Source organism: Phalacrocorax aristotelis, chromosome 1 (assembly GCF_949628215.1).
Source record: "Phalacrocorax aristotelis chromosome 1, bGulAri2.1, whole genome shotgun sequence".
NCBI lineage: Eukaryota > Metazoa > Chordata > Aves > Suliformes > Phalacrocoracidae > Phalacrocorax > Phalacrocorax aristotelis.
This window is the reverse complement of record NC_134276.1, coordinates 188,213,479-188,231,193: the sequence shown is the minus strand read 5'-3', so window position 1 is coordinate 188,231,193 and position 17,715 is coordinate 188,213,479. Positions and strand designations below refer to the sequence as shown.

At 34.8% G+C, this 17,715-nt stretch overlaps 2 protein-coding genes across 5 annotated transcripts in view; one reads left to right on the top strand and one right to left on the bottom strand.

Annotated features, from left to right (window-relative positions):
• The window catches only part of IMMP2L (inner mitochondrial membrane peptidase subunit 2), a 483,378-nt gene that overhangs the window by 225,217 nt on the left and 240,446 nt on the right, over positions 1 to 17,715 (top strand). The window lies entirely within an intron of this gene.
• LRRN3 (leucine rich repeat neuronal 3) overlaps positions 1 to 17,715 on the bottom strand; it is a 41,690-nt gene that overhangs the window by 18,217 nt on the left and 5,758 nt on the right. The gene's annotated exons all lie outside the window — the stretch shown is intronic.

Genomic DNA, 17,715 nt, shown 5'->3' with positions numbered 1-17,715 from the left:
ATTGTTGTTTTGTCGAGAGTTAACAGATATTTTGAACGTATCATCTCCAGCATGATCGTGCATCCTTTTCCTTATGATGGCTATCCAGGATGATGATCTAATAAATAAGATGGTATCCAGGATGTTTTGGGTATAGGCAATGCCCACTTAATGTTTGCAGATCAAAATGTTATCTATTAAGTATACTCAGCTGATAAGCACTCATAGTTGTTTTTTCTTAGGCTGAATAATCTCATTTTAATACTGTGTAGCTGCCAAACTGATAACCTAGGAAATGTTAAGGTGAAGGAGTCTTGACGAGTTTAATTTGTTCCTCTTTCTGGTCTTCCAAGCTATTTTCAGGGGCTTAATTCTTTTAGGAATTGCTATAGGACCTCTCCTTTGTGACTGTGTCAGAGAAGAATTCCATTCTGCTAAAGCAGAAAGGCTCCTATTGATGCCACCGAATACTTCTTCCCTATACATGGACTCAATTTCTAGAACTGTGAAGGAGAGAGAGGCACATTTCTCTCCTCTGAACCTGTTACAGAATATAAAAGGACCTTACAACCCACTAACTACTTCTGGTGAATGGGAAGGTTTGTTTTGCTTTATTTTGCTTTACTGTATAGTTAAAATACCAGATTATATAAAAATGTGATCCTTGAAATCTAATGGAAAGATACAACTGCACATTCTAGTGAAAAAAAACTTTCTGCTTCATTTGCTTAATTGTGAAATGGCATATTTTTCAAGCTGTTATTAAGGTTTGAAATGATTAGCCTTCATTAGTTTGGTAATTAGTTTAGGCAGATTGTTTTGGAACAGGCTCATTCCTATCTAACTGCTACTGAGCCTATCATATTTTTGTTACAAAAGTCACTCTTGAAGAATTTTTCACCATGGTTTTAATTGCTTTCTTTTTTAAAAATAAAAATAGCTAAGAAGCATGAAAAATAATTTGTTTCACTCCAAAAAATCCTTAATTCCAGAGGATACACATACTAATTTGATATTTTCATGTTTAGAAGTGTTAGGGTTCCATTCTGCATGCTATAGAAAGAATGTTGCAGGGTTAGATAGATTTTACGAATAGGTACCAGACAAACGCAGACTATTATTTGGATCTATCAGGCAACATACTTTTAAAGCAACAGTTGTAATACAGTCTTTATTAAATATCCTGTAACATTAAAATGTTCAAAATTATTAGCATCAAATTTCAGTGACTTCTGTCTCATGTGGCAATATTAATGGGGGCGCTGACACTTGCTATAATACCACATCTGTTTCTTCATAAAATAGACATTGTCAGTAGAGTTAAAAATAAAGTTGCAGAGATTGACCATAGGAAAGGAAGATGCAGATAGAGATTTCTGGAGTTTGGACATGTGTTAGAATTCAGCTGAGGTTAATTGTGGTCTCATTTAATTTTGTGACTGGAAAATATTCAGAATACTTGTTGACTGGAAGTCAGCTTAGAGTTAGCTCTATCCCTATCTCCCAGCCTTGCACGTCCTGATTTGGGGGATGCTGATATCTGGCATTCATAGTCTTCCTGCCAGTCAGCTTCAGAGTTTAAAAGAAAAGTATTTAAAAAGTAAAGTCATCAAACTCTTCAGTATGACTATGATTTTTTCCTTTTTGTTTTAATTTGGTCATCTCACTTGCAGCTTAGCTTTGTAAAAGGGCTGTGGAATTATACGGAATTTGTTAACTTCCTCCTTGATGGCTAGAATTCTGAGCACAATTTAAAGTGGTAACATTCTAATAAATTAAAATGTTAATTTATTCTGAAAGCTATAGGTACAAACAGTTATAACAGTTTTTGTCTGCTAGAGATGGACAGGAGAGAGTAAGATGAGAGGAAAGAGAAAGGATTTTTTTTTCTTTCCCTGCTTTGTCATTCTCTCACTCACCATCTTTGGAAGTTAAAGGAGTTGGAAGTAAAACTGAACTGATGTTAACTTACTTCTACTTCTGCTCTGCTCGATGCATTCCAGCACTTCTCGAGGGGGCGGGGGGAGAAATAAATTTCACTGCTTTGTCCTTTGAGGGCTTTTTTGTTGCTCAGGCTAAGGCTATCTGTCTAATGGCTGTTTGGGGACCCATGTGGTAAGAACTAGATGTCTCAGTCCTTTCCAGGCCTAAAAGAGACAAGTGAAACCAGCAATTACCGTGCATCAGCCTGCTGCAAGAGCTCAGCTTTTATCACACATAATCTGAAAGATCTCAAATTGTAGCCTAAGCTCCATGTCTCTTTGGGTTATCAGCATTTACTACTTTAAGGATTACAAAATTTAACTGCATGTTCTTTTTAATACTTTTTTTTTTTTGCATTTAAGTAATTTGAATAAATACAATAATTCATACTTGTTGCTTGATATTCTGAGTATACTGTTTATACTCTGTGTAATACTTTCTGTTGGAGCTACTTTCTAGGTGAACAACTCACTTTTCATAAACTATGGCTTATGAACATTGTTGAATCCAAACCAGAATTTGCTTTGCAGCTGAACAATTTCAAGTAATGTCCACAAAATACATTTTGCACAGCTTTTTGTGTGACCACAGTTTTATTCATACAAACAAATTAGAAAAGCAAAAAAAGGATGCAAATGTTGTCCTGAAATATCATTCTGAATGTCTCAGTAACCTTTGGAAATATTTTTTGCTTTTTTTTTTCCCTGGATTTATCTTCCTCTGTTATAGATGTAAGTTCTAAAAACTCTAGAAATACTTCTAGAAAAACTTGTGAACTATTTCTTGAATTCTTATATGCAAGGACCTTGAACAGAATGGTCCAGTGCAGAGTGGTTTTCTTCTGCTGAGAGATGCTTTTTATGCCACTTAGAAAAGTCTATTAATTTCCAAGGGCTCAATTGTGTCTGTTTAGGCATAGATTATAGAATATGTGGTGATGAGCTTAATTTTCTAAGATAACCACATGGACCTAGAGTGCCTCTGGAGCTTAGACTTGTACAGAGTCACAAAAACCTTATCTTTCTAAGATAACCACATTGACCTAGAATGCCTCTGGCCGTGGAAATAATGGATTTGAGGACAGGAACTTGAATATGGGGTTCTCAAATCTCATTTATGGTATGAAAAGCAAAAATCATCACAAGCCAGTCTTATCCATATAAACAATAAGATTTCTGACTGCTCTTTCCTGTCTGCCTACTGACAGAGATCTAGCCAGAATCAGATTAGGTTTGCCTCAGTTTGCTTCTATTGTTAAAAATAAAAATGAAATGTTATTAAACCAAAACATATCATAATGAAGAAGCTACAGTTTAAGACAGGAGATCATGAAGTTTCATTGATAAGAAAAGTATTGCACAGATAAATCGTTTGGAAGGTTCATTATACACACCAAATTGTTGCTCACTCACTCTGAAACAGCATATCTATGGCCTTGACATTTAATCAGAGCAAGAATGGCATTTATTCAATCTCATATTCAGTAAGGCACCAATTAAAATTAGTTTTCTTAAGGACAGTAAAATCCAAAATGCTTGTTATTTTTATACAGACTTTTCTTTTATTACTTTATGTGTTTGTGCTTTCCCTTGAAGACATGTGTTTGGGGACTTTAACCATAGAGTGGCTTTTTTAAAAATTCATTTCTCTCTCTGTTTCTCTATCTTGTATATTTCATATATTTGTTTTATCTGTTTATCTATCTATACCAATACAAGATAAACCATAAGCAGGATTTTGTTTACAAATAGAGAGAACAATTTCTAGACGTATATATTTATGCCATTAAAAACCAGTATTGGTTTCTGTTGAAGGTGTGCTTAGAGCAGGTATTAAGTTTATATAAGAACTAAAGTAAGTAACATATGCAGAGCTAGCACTGACTTGAATGCTTACATACAGATAGATTGTGCAACATGCAGCCTCTGTGCTGTCGTGAGTGGCTTCATGTATCTGTACTGAGTGCACCTAAATATAATAAAGTCATTATAAATTCTCATGAATTGATGAAGGATTTGATACACTCAGATAACTACTCTGAATATTTTTTGATAGAAATTAAAGATTATATAGTATTTTGACTCTAGTTTTACTTGTTCAGTAGAGATGTAGGTTATGGTTTATTGGTATTTACATCTTTGGTAATTGTTTTGCATCTCACTATAAAAAACTAGGCTGAATACATGCATAACATATTAGAAATGCCATTAAGCAAATGATTCTGAAGTAATGTTTTGCCTCTCTATGCTACGCAAAACAAATTTTCCCCAATTAATTTACAATTGATTACTCTATACTGTGCCCCTGGGGAATGAAAAAAAAGTCTGTTTATATGTTCCCTGCTATTCTGTTTCTGTAGTTTGATTAAAGTAAGCATCAAAAGAATAATTTATGTATTACTAAAAGTAAAATATTTTAAATTGTAAAAATATAATCACTATTTGTCTGTGTGTGTGTGTTCTGGACTAGCATAGCACTGCACCTGAATTTATTGTGTTTAATTTTATATAGCTGTAATAATTTTTTGAAGCATATGTGCTTCCAAAGGGAAGCGTGTGCTCTTAGCATTTGGACAGCCCAACACATGTAGGTATATCTGGTATATATGAAATTGACATGTTACTCTTAGTCCAATTTACAGTCATCTTATAAACCTTCATTAATGTCTGAGGCACTTTTAGCTTGAATTCTTCCCGAAGCCTAGATACAGGATTTGCCGCTATTAGTTTACCCTCCCAATTCAAGAGGTTCCTATGCTATTTGGGCCGTCAAAACTTCTGACCTGTTCAGGACTTCTACAAGTGCTGCTGTTCTCTATCTATGTTTCTGTGTGTTTCTAATTTGCGTTTTTAGCCAAATGCCATTCTTCCTAAATTTTACAAAGTCTCCATCTCTGATACCTGCAGAAAAAATGTCTCTGGGCTTCTTTTATCTTCTGTTGAACTGTTCCTCAGCTTTTGTATTCTTTTCTAAGGTATGTGATGACATAGAAGAAATCAGCAGAAACAAGTCAAATAGACAGAGCAGCATTTACTGGTTAGAGCTTGTGAAAATAGCTAGTGGGAAGAATATTCAAACATACAAATGCTGTTTAAATCCAAAGACTTTAATTTTGATTATTCTGTTTCAGGTACAAAATCAGAAATATTTTTATTATCTGAATGGGCACAATCACGTACTTGGAATGAGGAGTCAGGATTTAATGAAGTCTTTTTCTCTATTCTAGCAAAAAGCTTTTTCATGTAAAAAAACAGAAAAAAATACACTGGGAGAGTGGAAAGAAAGCTTAAGACTCCTGGCTTGACCTATAAACTGTAAATTATGAGTCCTGTCTTGATTCCTGTGCTGACTGCTTGGAAGAAGGTGTCTCAGGACCTGGGCTATGGATCTCAGGTGGGCAGAGAGGCCTCTTTCCAGCCTTTGAAATTCAAAAGAATGACAGAGATTTCCTTAAGGTGTGTTCATTAATGTTTAACTTCAGTTGGCTCCCTTTTTAGCATGCTGATTGTTTTGTACTACTATTGCAAGACATCCCCTCATAAATTGTATAGGGCCTAGGCATGTAACAAAGAGTTCAGTTCATTTGGGGAGGGAGGGCAGATAATGAATTATTAACTGTGAAATGGTTTAATTCTTACTTTGAACTAAACCTTAACTTTTGACAGATTATGGGAATTGGAGCTTTACCTTATGTTTTTGCTTTGGAAGATTATATTTCCTACATCATTAAAGAAGTTTTCGAAGTTTTCTTGTTTAGTATAGAAGTCTACTAGGACTGTAATAAGAAGAGAATGCAGAAAGGAAACGTCAGGTTGGACAGAGTATACATTTTTCTCCGTACAACTCTTAATCTTTGTTCTTAGTTTACACATAGAGCAATAAAGAAAATGAGATTGTAAAAAAAGATACATGCAAAATATATACAACTATTGTTTCTTTAAGGTGCCTTCTTAAAAACTTTGAGAAAATGTGTACATGTTGTGACACTTAGTTCCTGATTCTCTGTGGTGCTGAGAGATCCTGATAAAAGTGCACAGTATTATTCCGTTATGTGCTGCTCTGTGTCTCAGAAATAAACTGAGTAACATGTGGCAGTTGCTAGGGTAACCATTTTTTGCATTTTGCAGAAAAAGTCCAAGAATAAAACACATGTAAATTTGCAGTGTGGAAAGCAGTATCGTATAGAATCTTACGGTCTCAATTTGTTTTTTATGGTTTTTGCCTATAGTATTTACATAACAGTGAATTAGATCTGCTTCAGCTTTTGCCTTGAATTTCTCCATACACTTGTATTTTGTGTTGCTTGGGAAGTCATTTAAGCATTCAGCTACTAAGCTTAAACTGGGTTTTGCCCTGTCTAACTATCTACATTTACTGTCAATAAGATATAGCTGTGGTTGCTCTAAGTGCTGATCATGTTCGCTGGGTGTAATTATCAGGTCATGTAAGCAGAAATAAAATCGAATTTTAAAAGTTCTCTTGTACACTTAAATATGACTTCCTGTAATTGCCCAAATTCCATTAAGCATCTATCCTGAATATGAGTGCCTGCAGGCATTTGGAAAGATAATATTTCGTTGTTCACACAAGAATCCAACTTAGGGCCAGAACAGGAGTTCTTATTAAGGCAAACTTTTTTGTGCTTGTTTTGGAAAATGTTTGGTAATGAATTCTAGAAATTGTTGCATATTGAGAAATGCATCCTTGTTATAAGAAGAAATAATTTTATGAGGTATCATTAAAATTTTTATTTGAATTACATTCAGATACTTAACCCCAGTGCTTGGCAACAAGCAGATTTTGTCAGGAAAATGTAAAGACCATAGCTAAGAAATAGTCTATAATACTATGTTGGTATTATTTTGGTGAAATGCTTGGTACTTTTTCATACTTCATGTTTTTGAGTTTAGAGTATGCTTGTGTTGGAATATTGATTTAGAGAGTTGATATAATACCAGTGGTTAATCTCAGCAATATAATTTATGTTTTTCAGAAGCATTTTTCTTAAAAAACATTATCAAATTATAGCTTTTACTCATGCTAAAGAACAGAAATGCAAACTGTCTGCACAGGGTGGTTTGTAATATGAGAAAAATACTTTAAAGACTTCCCGACCCTTCCTTTAAACTTGTAGTAAGTAAATCTCATGACAATGATTTTATGTGTGTTCAGAACTTAGAACTGAAAAGGCTATCTTATGTTATCCACCGATAACATCATAGCAAATGCTTATTTCTGCCCTGATTTACACTCCACGGCTTCAGTGAAATTACATATAGGATTATAGCATAGTTCTAGTTTGTCATCCTTCGCACATTGCTGTCTTTTTTTTATATATTAGGACTAAAAATGGTGTTCATTTAATCATCTAAATAAGGGTACTCTACATTTTAGTCAACTCTAATTGACCAGTTCATGTTTCTTAAATTAGTCTGGTAGAAGTAATTACTGGATGAATCTTGATGTTGGAGATAACTATGAGAAATTCATTGCAGGTTTATATCATGTAAAGAGTAAGTCAGTTTAAGTATATTCACTACATGAAGTAGAATACCACTCTAGGAAGTGAAAGCCAAAGTTTAGAGCTTAATATGAAGTGGTCATTATGCTAATTCTCATTCAAGATTGCTAACGCTGTATTTTCAAGACTCTATATAAAACTTTAGTATATTCAGCCTTAAATCTGTGCAATACACTGAACACCTAGCTGAGCAAAAATACACAGATTGCAAATTAAGATGGTAATGTTTCAGGTAATTGTTCTCTTCCCCTACTAGAAATCAATTTTTTTCTGTTATCTGAAAAAATACAATATGTTATCTTAAAAATTTTAATCAAAATAGGAGGGCATTTAAACAATTTTTAGTATCTTGCTGGGATGTGGTCAAATTACCCTTTAGATAACAACAAAGCAAATACTGCCTTGTGCCTAAACGGAGTTTTGTTTCCTTTATAGCTGTTAGCAGTCTATCAGAGTGTCTGCCTTCTCAAAATTTTCTACTCCATACCACTGACACAGAGACCAAACTCAAAACATGTAGCAAAACTGATTGGACAGTGACTTTCACCTCTGGTAACGTCTTAATTGCTCTCATCTGATGCAGTCGTACTAAGACATCTAAGCAGGATCTGATGAGGACAGTGGTGCTGTAGGTTGTTACCCAAGACAATGTTGGTAAAGGATCGTGCCCCTCTGCTGAGTGGATCATGGTGTCATGGGGCGGTCGAGTTGGAAGGGACCTCAGGAAGTCTCTAGTCTAACCTCCTGCTCAAAGCAAAGTCAGCTGTTATGTCAGACCAGCTTTTGGAAGGAAAAATTGATCTTTGGAGTTTCTTACTAGTTGCTATGCAGGATTTATTAGTCTTGTCCTTTCACATAGATCATCGTTGATTTTGGTTCATGTGGATTCGATACTGTACTTTGACGTGCCAAGCAAAATTTATTTTTAAGCAATGCTAATGCAAATTTATTTTTTATGGAATTGAACATTTGACTGAGCCCTCAGTATTGATTGGTCTTTATAATTTCTATTAAAATATCTATATTTCAATTAACGATAGGGTAGATGACTTCCACAAAGTATACTCAGACTTTTTGAAAGTTTGACTAAACTCTGCATGAGAGATTAAATAGCAGTATAGCGGATTTATACCACACCTTTTATGTGCTTACCACGGAGTAGTTGTAGATAGATAGTCTACAATCTCAACATAACTATTATAATTTCCCTGCCGTATTTGTGTCAGGCATGTATGGTGTGTGTTTATATAAACCTTTTATCAATTTGTCTTAATTCGTTTTAATGTTTCCTATGTCTTTGTGCTATTGCTAGGTCTATAGAATGAGATACCAACACAAGACATTGTCTGGAGAACTGATACATAAAACAAATATAAAATGAAGTAAAGACTAAAAAGGCTTAATCCACATTCACTAGAGGTAAATGGAAAGATTTTTTGTTGCTTTCTGTGAGCATTTGGTAAATGTCAGAGACTGTCAGAGCAGTGATGAAGAATAACACTTGAAAACCAGAAAATTTATGGGTTTTCCGGCCCTTAAAAGAGCAAAAGGTACTTCAGTTCAGAACAGAAGGCTGGGACCTGTATTAGCATAACTCCAAGTATGCCAAATCAAAGTATATGGATCTATATACTTTACTTCAGCGAAGATGGTGACTAAGGACCCTAAATGTACTTGAGAATTTGGACCATGTATAGTAATTTAACATTTCAGCAATTAAATCTTTGAAATTGCATGGAATTTTATTTCTCCATTCTAGTTATAGTTTATTGTTAAATAATACCTACTGAAGGCAATATTTAAATGCCTAAAAAAAGCACCTGGATATGGATTGCACTGAGAAACCTCTGAAGGCAATGGGAGCACTGGCAATCAGCAACTTGAAAATTTAAACTTTATTAGAGGAAGTTCTTTTATGTAAGTACCTAAATATAAATTGAAAAACCTTTCTGTGACTTCCATTTTCAAAACCCTTAAGGCAAATACATAGTAACGACAGAATGTGTTCTATTTGAATCAATACTTTTCCAATGAAATCACACATTTTTAATTGGCGAATCATATAAGTAATATAATCCTTTCCAGAGCAGCTTCTAAATGTAACTGTGAACAGGATTAGTAAGGGGTATAAAAGTTAGAAATTATACCAGATCATAGGAGGACCAAATCATATATAGGAATAAGTGCCATTACTTCCATCATGAAAATGGAGCCACAAGGAATCTAGCGCTACTGTAATTAAGACTGAAAATGTGCTTACTGTCCTTTAATGTAGACATTAAAGTCTGCCTATTTCTTTCAAATATATTTTTAAAAGTTTAGTAGAAGCTACTATATTCTCTCCATATCATCAGTGACATCTAGGCTAGTAGCCTGACAGCAAAGGTCAAAATATGGAAATATAATAATGCTGGTTTTGATTTTCTGGGGTTTTATTTTTCCTCATTTTCTTTTTATTCCCAAGTGTGACAGTAATGATCATGAACAGAACAGAATTATTGCGACATGATAACTATAGGTGAATGGAGCATTCTTTAAGAATAGCCAAACTCTAATGTTAGGCAACTTTTTGACAGGCTAGAGAGGATGAATTTATGCAGCAAATGTGAAGATCTGAGTATCAGAGAATCACAGTATATTCTTTTCTTTTCCAAGATATATAACTCATTAGTGGACAAGAGAAAGGTACATGGGTTTAGAATAGAACTGGAGAAAATAGGACACAAATCATAAACAGTTTTGCAATAAATTCTAAGTTGCAAGTTAACCATTATGACTAAAGTGTAAAAAGTGAAAGTTTTATGGTAAGTCTCTGCTCTAAATGTTTGGGAAAATTAAGTTAAACTCTTACTGCTACTAAACACAGGAATAGGAATACCTCTTTGATGTCCATACTGTTTGAACAAAACTTTTTACTTTCCTAATTCATTTGTCAAGTAGCCATAGAAATGTTTTTTGTTGGGTTTTTTACTGAGTAAATTAATGATGGCAACTCTTAAAAACAAGATATGCACAACCTTATTCCACTTACTCACAGGTGATAAAATGGCAATGTAAACACTGATGTCCTTCATGGAAAAATGTTTACTATAGACAAGTGAAATATAAATAGGAGGGAAAAGTTACAGTAAGGACCATGTGTTTCCATTTCAAAACACCATTTTAATGTCTATGAGTTATATTTCAAAGTAAGGTGCATATTAAATATTGAAGAGGTTTGCTTCTCCTCCTCAAGACTGATGATGTACTATTAATTGTTTCTGAATATTACTGTTTCCTCACACAGGCAAACCAAAATGGACAAAAGTTGTCATATGTTTAGTATAATTCTGCTTAATTAAACTCCATTTGACTAGAAGTTGAAAATTGGATTTGTTTCCTATGTCTCTCAGAGTGCAGTACTTGAAAAACTACCTAGCCAACTTTTCTGAGCTGGCTAGGTATACTCAGAAAAGTTGGATATGGACTGTGATTTCAAATTTTTTTGTAACTGGCTAGGCAGATTTCCTTTTATTGGAAATCTTATTTTTCAGAAAGTTTTGAATCTCATCTCGATGTTTTAGATAAAGAGGCTGTACCATAACATGTATAATAATTAGGATTATTCTAAACAAGAAGAAAAGTTCTCAAGGAGTTAATCTTGTCTTTTACTTTGCAGCATGAGTGGAAATGAAGCAAAATGATGAATTTTGTATTTCTAGATAGAAAAATGATGAAAACACCAAAAATCAAAGAGAAAAAGCATTTATAAATCCCTTCTGCATCTGTTGACATCAATGGGAATTTTGCCATTTTCCACAAATGGAAGTAAAATTACACTCAAAGATGGCAATTCTGAGGACCATCTGTGAAAGGTTTCTGGATTGTTCTATCTAATATGGAAATTTTAATTGTAATAGTTTCATTTGTTTGTTTTTAGCAGATAGTTCTCTTACAATTACTTTTACAGAGAACTCTTAAAACAAAGTTAATGGGAGAGTGGAAACAAACACAATTAGCAAAAAAACAAGAATGAATAAAAGATAACAATTTCAGTTGAGGCTCCCACAACAGTTTTGATCCAGCCTGTGAGGTGTTTGAACACGTCAGAAATCAGCAATATACAGTATCACCAGCTTTAGAGGTACAAGAGAGGTCAATTTATGCTTTAGTATCTGTGGCTAACAAGTCAAAACTATAGATATTGTGTGAGTTGTACTTAATCAGATTTTCTTTGATTTATATTTTTGGACAAAGCAAGTTGGGTGCAGGTAGAGGGTGGTGGCATGAGGGGGAGTGATACGTTTAATGGACACAAGTTGCTCTTGGGGACATTCCAGTTGGACATGAAAGGAAAATTTTTCACAGTGAGAACAGTCAAACATTGGAAAAATCTCTCCAGGGAAGTGGTTGACTCGGCCACATTGGACACTTTTAAGATTTGGCTGGACAGGGTGCTGGGCCATCTTGTCTAGACTGTGCTCTTCCTAGAAAGGTTGGAGTAGATGATCCCTGAGGTCCCTTCCAACCTGGAATTCTGTGATTCTGTGAGATCTTAAAGTTCTTTTAATATAAGCTTTGCACTTTTTTTTGTGAACAAAACCAAAAACCTAAACAACTGTTTTGGACCCCTCAGTACAAGAAAGACATTGAAGTGCTGGAGTGTGTACAAAGAAGAACAGCAAAGCTGGTGAAGGGTCTGGAGCAGCTGAGGGAACTGGTGTTGTTTAGTCTAGAGAAGAGGAGGCTGAGGGGAGACCTTATCGCTTGCTACAACTACCTGAAAGGAGGTTGTAGCGAGGTGGGTGTTGGTCTCTTCTCCCAAGTAACGAGTGACAGAACAAGAGGAAATGACCTGAAGTTGTGCCAGGGGAGGTTTAGACTCGTTATTAGGAAATATTACTTCACTGAAGGGGTTCTCAGGGATTGGAACAGGTTGCCCAGAGAGGTGGTTGATTCATCATCCCTGGAGGTATTAAAAGATATTTGGATATGGTGCTTAAGGACATGCTTTAGTGGTGAACTGGCAGTGTTAAGTTTATGGTTGGACTCAACGATCTTAAAGGTCTTTTCCAAACTATACGATTCTGTGTATCTGTGTGAGTAGATATAGAGCTGAGTTCACTGTATTGAAATTACTTTCTGCACTAATATCTAAGTGTATTGCTTCCTATCAGAGTGACTATAAGGTTTTTATGATGTGTGTCCAAACATGCAAATTATTCTTGGATCTGTGGAAGTGAAAAATGTAGGTTCCACAGATTCACTGGCTGTGCTTTCTGCCCAGTAAAGACAGCGTTCAGGAGCTTACCTTCTGCTCTTGGAGGGCAGAGTACTTTTCCTTATGTGTTTTTGGAGTTCAGAGTCTAACCCTAGAGTAATATGCTGAATACCCTTTTTGTCTCTTATTTCGCAATAAAAATGAAATGACCAAAAAAGTGTTTGTCTGACACAATACTGATGACTGGATAATCTATATCAAAGGAACATTCAGAAAAATATGTTATGTGAATTATACATGCTGGGTGAAATTGCTATTCAGACAAACATTTCTAGCTTTACAGTTCAGTATATTTGCAATTACCTCATTTTGTCTTCTCTCACCTCATAAGGATACCTCTATAAACTGGTGTAGTGATCATTAATCATTCAATTTCTCTCAAATGCTGCAGAATTTTAACCTTGTATTTGGGCTTACCAGTGAGTAACTGGCCAAACAAATTAAAGTGAAGTAGTGACATAACTGTATTCTGAGAGTATAATGAAATAGCTGCTGTACAGTCTCAGCTGTCTTTTCCCAAAGTTAACATGGTGCATCCTGTGTAGAAAGAAATATATATTCAAAAAGGTGTAGCACAATGAATATATATAGAATATACTTGCAGTGTTATGCTTAGAGGATAACCTAATAAGCTAAGTAGGTCTGTGTTGTTATAAACTGGTATTAAATAGAAGTTGTGCAGATAGTGTCCCTCAAGCTTTGGTGGTAATGAAGCACCACTTAACTGTAATTTTATTTTTCAAAACAAAAGGTGTTTTTGTTTGTCTAGAATTTGATAAGAGAAAATATTGTACTTTATAAATTAATTGTATTGTTTCTGAAACATACTTTTGCAATGGGGGGAGAGGAAGAATTTTTAAAGCAATGCCTGATTTCTGTATGGGTCACGTGCAAAAGAGTAGTGTCATGTTGTGCAGTGAGTTTGGAGCTGTTACACAGGGAAGAGGTTTTTCTGGAAAGCTTAACCCCCACGTGAGCCTTCACTGGAGCAGGCTGTCCTGCCTCTCTGTTCCTTCTGTGGCCTGCAACATGGAGCCAGCTGGTGTGGGGAACTCAGCAGGTAATTCTGCACTTTGCTAGAAACACTGAATTAGCTCACTGTTAAATGTCATCTGCAAAAATTGCTGATGCTTGGCATGACCTCTAGAGAAAGCTGCTTTCCAGAGGGGAGAAGGTGTTCAGGGACTTGAGAGAACTTGGCAACAGGAATGAGCTTGGGGTGAAGAAACAAATGTCCCTGGTCCTTCGATTTACAGCTACCGTGACACTTGCTAAAACCTTTGAGAAAAGTCTGTTTCTGCATAAAAATTATTCCTGTCAAGATGAGCAATTTTATTAGGACTTTACAGAATAAATCACATAAATATGATATAAATAGTGACATGTATATACCTCCAATTTCAACAAAGATATGCCACCATTGTAAAGCAGAATTAGGAGACGTTTGTGTTTATCCTTATTCAGGGAGCAAGTTAAACATTTGCACTTACTTAATTGCATCCCAAATCAGGGATATATTTCTTGTGCTGTCTCAAATAAGGATGACTTTTTGTTTTAGCACCACGATGAGAAAGCTAACCAATGTGATTGTCAGCTGTGGTTTCGTCTAACATCTCAAGACCACACTAGAAGAGCCCTAGTAATGTCTGACTATCACACTGCATTTGTAAAGACCATTAGGAGAGTTGTCTTCTCTCATCCAGGAAGATGGTATTCTATGGTGATTTTCTTTGTTGTGTGTTCTATTACCTGATGTTTATTCTGGTCTATTATTCTGTAGTTTATTCAACAGGCAAGTTCTGAATTTGTCTGATCCGTAGACAAAGAACTGTGTGAACAGCCTTTTTTTTTTGGTTTTTTTTTTTTTTTTTTTTTTTTTTATACTAGTAGCTGGATGTCCAGGGGATTTTTGGTACAGCTAAACTTAAGGTTTGTACCTTTCTTATACGAAATGATTTAGAGACTTTTTCTGGTAGTTCTGGAAGTTTTTCCTGGCAGAGTAGTTGTTATGTGCATGACAAGAACCCTCTAGTGAAAGACTCTTGGGGTAATATTAATGATCAGTAGATATTTTGAAAAAAAATATTCCCTGTAGCATTTTATTAATCTTTTCAGTGTTTACCTCTAAATACAGATGCTTATGCAGGAAAGGGAACTGCCAAAAGGTTTTTTTTTTTGTGCCAATGTTGTCAAAAAGCATTTCCCAGTTTGACTGAGACTGTGGGAGTTGAGCAGAAAAGAGGCAAAAATTCTTTTCTGCTCTAATGCAGAGGTCAGTAGAGTTAAGCTACCATTAAATTTGGGGCAGATATTTTAATGAATTCCAGAAATACAGCAGCTGAATAGAAATAATGGGAATACAGAGATCTTATTTCTTATTTCCTTTGAATTAGAGCATTACTGCTTGAGGCCAAGCAGTTACAGCGAACAGGCAAGCTGAAAGAGAGTGAGTTTTATTGAGATAAATCTTTTGTGAAGAAGAAATATTTCTAAATGAAGGAAAATTGTTTCAAGGATATGCTGTATAAAATTGTGTTTATGAAATTAAACCTTCCCTTCATTTTAATTTCTTTGTATTTGTTTGTTCTTTGCAGAAAACCGGTAAGCAGGTTTGGGAATGCTAGGGGTGAGAGCATACCTGTAGCTCGTCCTTCCAAGCATTTTGTAAATTAAAGCTAAGAAATCATAAAATAGAAGTAAATGAATATAATAAACACAATCCTATTTATCAAATTACATATCCTTTGGCTTGTACAACTAGAACATGTCTTTAAATACTGAGAGAAGAAAATATGCACATTGACTATCTTTTTATTTCTTTGCTATTCTTTTTATTATGGTTGATTTATTATATACCACCATCTCCCATGTATAAAGAATAGGAAATCCTGTAGGCAAGGGTAACTGAACTAAGCAAAATTGTGAAAGGAGTTTGTATTTCACCCCCATGAAAATGCTTTTCCTCACCAGGTGGCACACTCAGCTACTCTGCAAAGAAGCAAAAGTGGAATAATCTGATTGACATCCGTATTGGATATTTCTCTGGCACAAATGAGTATATCTCCATGTGCTGTGCTAATAAAACTTTATCAGTTCAGGTCAGCTGAGGAATTAATTTGTTGTGGAAACACTGATGACATCATTTATAGATTCTGTGTATAATCCTGAAGATCATACTGTTTGTTTAAATAAAGTTTTTGGCATCAAGGATATTAAGGAAAGATCTTTATGAACAACGTTGTTTCACAATAAGGGCATTTTACAGTTTGTGATCTGGTCAGTTGAATAAGTAAAAGGCACAGAAAATTTTTTTTTTTTTTTTTACAGTTACATTACAGTTGTAATGAGAAGTATTGATTTTTCTCTTAATACAAATGTGTTTAATGACCGTTCTAATGACATCTGTCACTACTGTTTCTTCTCAAATTCTACTGGCATTTTCCCTTAAGTAAAGGATTTTAATTGCTTATTGTATTGTTAGAATGAGAATTAATATTCTTTCTGAAGTAGTAGGAGGGCTTAAAGACTTATTCTGTTAAAAAAAAAATAAAATTGTGTTTTAGAAACTGTCCCTTTTTTGGTCTTCAGAAAATAGTTCCTTAAGTCCTACATGGGAAATTAGTTTTTCACTGTCAGTTCTTGCTAGTTGATGTCAAATAGAGTTTGTGGACTTTAAAGTGAAAGTGTTTACTAAGATGCTTTCTGACAATGTCTCCCTCAAGAGTTTTCTTTTCCTTCAGCTTTCAATGGTGCTATATGGAGGAAGGATATATGAATTAACTAAAACATTGATGTACCGTAGCTCACTAAAAACATATACCTGTAGTTTAAAAAAAGGTTTAATTTTTTCTCCCTTGTGACTTTACTTTCAGAAGTAAGACAGAACTTGTCTTGAAAAACTCTGTTTACTACTGCTTATCTTCTTCTATTGCTTTATATGCTCTAAAATTTGGCTATTGAACACCAGACATATAAAGTTGTCACCAAGTAGCAAAGCTTCTAGAATCGTTATTCATATAATCAAGATTAGAGGTAAGAGTGAAAGAAAGTGGCTGCAACACTGCTAAATGATTTGCTCTCACCTGCAAATACTTAATTTTGCCCTCTAGTGTCAAGGGACAAGTGATCACAAGTGGTTCACAGGCCACAAGTATTTTTATAAGCTGCTCATTCTTGGTCAGTTAACAAAGATTATACATGACATTTTTGATCTGCATTACAGGTAACAATGTTACCTAGCTGATCTGGTCTAATTCTGGTGCAAAAGAGGAATACTCATGTACTTCTGGGTACTCCAAACAGGCATGCTGTGATGTCATGCTCAGACCTACCACCCTGAGAGGTGGTACTTCAGGTTGCCATAACAACATCAGCCAGTCATTGTCTGACACTACAACATTATTGCAGGAGCTTTGAGGGAGTATTAACCAAAACACAGTCACCATACATTTTGACTGCTTTGCTGCTTAAGAATATCTATGCTTCATACTCAGATGATCATCTACAGCATATTTTCTCTGTACACGTACGATTGGAATGACCACATTTTTCTGAAACTCTTTGGCGTATCTATACAATATTTTAAAGTAGCGCATTAGAGTATATGTGGAAAACCCAATATGCATTAGTTTACTTAATCATATTTACTTAATTTTTACATTATAAATTAGTAAGGATAACGATTCAGAAAAGCTGAGCATGTGCCGTGGTATATAATAGAGAAAGTTTCATCTGAGTAGTCCTTTGCATATAGCACGAAGAGATCAGAATCAGGTTTTCTCCCCTTATTGTATAGCCCATTCTGTAAAAATCCAAAGTAGTAGCTTAACATTCTTGCTTTAACAACTAAAATGCACATGCAATGTGGGTGAAAACAGGCTATTTAGTTAATTGAATGAGAGATTGCGGTACACATAACAAAATAAGCCAGCTTCCTTTAACCAGATTTCATAGACCATCTGAAACAGAGGAA